The sequence below is a fragment of the Nicotiana sylvestris genome, chromosome 4 (assembly GCF_000393655.2).
Source record: "Nicotiana sylvestris chromosome 4, ASM39365v2, whole genome shotgun sequence".
Taxonomy (NCBI): domain Eukaryota; kingdom Viridiplantae; phylum Streptophyta; class Magnoliopsida; order Solanales; family Solanaceae; genus Nicotiana; species Nicotiana sylvestris.
In genome coordinates, this window is record NC_091060.1 from 1,328,042 (window position 1) to 1,330,235 (window position 2,194).

A 2,194-nucleotide genomic window follows, 5' to 3' on the forward strand; every position below is an offset into this window, starting at 1 on the left:
CCATCAACTATTTTACAACAGCGTAAAAGAAATCAAACAAAGGCAAAGAAAATATTAATCACACGAGTTGAAAGATATACCAAGCTGGGACTCAAGAATAAAGTCTATAGAAGATTAAATATTCAAAAGATAAATCTAAATTATATAAAAGGAAACATATTCAATACATTGTAGTTTGTTACTCATAATCGCTAGAATACTTTGTATCTTGCTAATAAAGATACTTGAAATAACTTAGTTTAAGTAGATGTAGCATAATAGGTTTTAGGAATTAGTATTTTGAGTTTAATTACTTGTTGGCTTGTAATAATTTTCATATTTTGAGCATGTGACTTCTTTTTTTTCCCAGAAGGGAGAGCCTCCAACTTCAGCGAGCTCTTCATTCTTAACAAACGTGTGTTGCATCTTTTTTCGTCTTTGATTTTCTCCGATCTCTTTCTCGTGAAATCAATTAAAAATTATTTTTTCTCCAATTTTGTTATTTCTATATCCTTTTCATGTTTCAGATTTCCGATTACTAATCAATCAAAACTTCTCATTTTTTTTCCTACAATTTTTTCTTTTGCAGAATGTGGATCTTTTGAATTGGTTTCAGCGTCTTTTTTCTGTATTTGGGTAGAGAATTGCATGCAAAAATTGAAAAATATGCAGATTTTGGTCTGCGAAAACTTAATAATGTGTAGTTTTGGTGTGTAGAAATTGAAAAATGTATGCAGAAATTAATAAAAGTGCAGATTTTGGTGTGCAAAAATTAAAAAATGTGTGCAGAATGCAATATATTATAAGTGTAAGTGTAGAAATTAAAAAATGTTTGCAGAAACTGAAATGTAAGTGCAGAATCAAGAAAAATATAGTGCAGAAATTAAAAAATGTGTGCAGAAACTGAAATGTATGTGCAGAATCAAGAAAAAAATAGTGTAGAAAATAAAAAATATGTGCAGAAACTGAAAAATATGCACAGAATACAGAAAAAAGTGCAGATTGCAATAAATTATGTTGCAGAAACTGAAAATTAAGTGCAAAATGGAAAAAACTAATTACAGAAACACCAAATGCCAAAAGTTGAAACATATAAATAATTAAAGTATGAAAACTTCATAATTGATTCATACGAAATGAACTTAATTCGCTTAGTAGTCATCACATTGCAAAATGAACTTGTGTCACTCCAAAATAAATCCGGTCATTACAAAATGAACAAAATGAAAATGACTGTCACATTTATGATGCTATGCAACTTGGCACATTCATGCTTCTGGCCTCTTCTATCCTGAAAAGGGAATAAGATATTGGGAAGCATGTCAAGCTAATAGAAGAAAAAGAATATTTAAGAGAGAAAAGAAATAAATTGCACAAGACAAGACAAGATTTACATGGTTCAGTAATTTTTGCCTACTCCACGGCCACACAAAGAATAACTCTTTATTAATTGAAAAGAGAAAGAAGAAGTTTTGGGATGATCTACAAATGAAAATGTAGACCCCTATTTATAGGCATTTGAATGCCCTACCGAGGTAAGCGCTTACATCATAAGAATGTCGATGTAAACGCTTACATCATAAGAATACCGAGGTAAGCGCTTACATCACAAGAATGTCGATGTAAGCGCTTACATTATATTTTCATATCTTTTTAATTTTTCTTTCTTTTGTTTTGTCTACTTTCATATACAACAATAGATTTGCTCCTATCAATCTCCCCCTCAAACCTATGTTAGATCAAGAAAGAAATTTTTTTTGTTATTCTCTGGTGGTGCCTTCACGCTATCAGTCTTGAAAGCTAACTGAGGCAGCGCACAGCCTCAGCTTGTCAACACCGATAACTTTGGTCAATATGTCTGACGGGTTCTTTGATCCTGGTATCCTCTGCAGCGAAAGAGTTTCTTCATTTATCAACTCTCGGATATGATGATACCTCAACTGGATATGCTTCGATCTTGCATGAAACACTGGATTCTTGGCAAGATGAATTGTACTTTGGCTATCGCTGAAAAACTCACAATTGTCATGCTCTTTACCTAGCTCTTTAAGAAAATTCTTAAGCCAAATCATCTCTTTTCCAACTTCTGAGATTGCCATGTACTCTGCTTTAATGGTAGATAGAGCAACACTTTTCTGAAGTCTGGACATCCAACTAACAACAATACCACCCAAGGTGAACAAGTAGCCCATGGTACTTTTTCTACTATCCAGAT

General features: G+C 32.4%; 1 long non-coding RNA gene across 1 annotated transcript; it reads right to left on the reverse strand.

Moving 5' to 3' along the window:
• Window positions 1-1,070: 1,070 nt before the first annotated feature.
• Window positions 1,071-1,442, reverse strand: LOC138888962 (uncharacterized). Its single transcript, XR_011406476.1, has 2 exons — window positions 1,374-1,442; window positions 1,071-1,270 (listed from the first exon to the last, which is right to left on the reverse strand). It is a non-coding gene; the product is annotated as an uncharacterized lncRNA (long non-coding RNA).
• Between the last annotated feature and the right edge of the window lie 752 nt (window positions 1,443-2,194).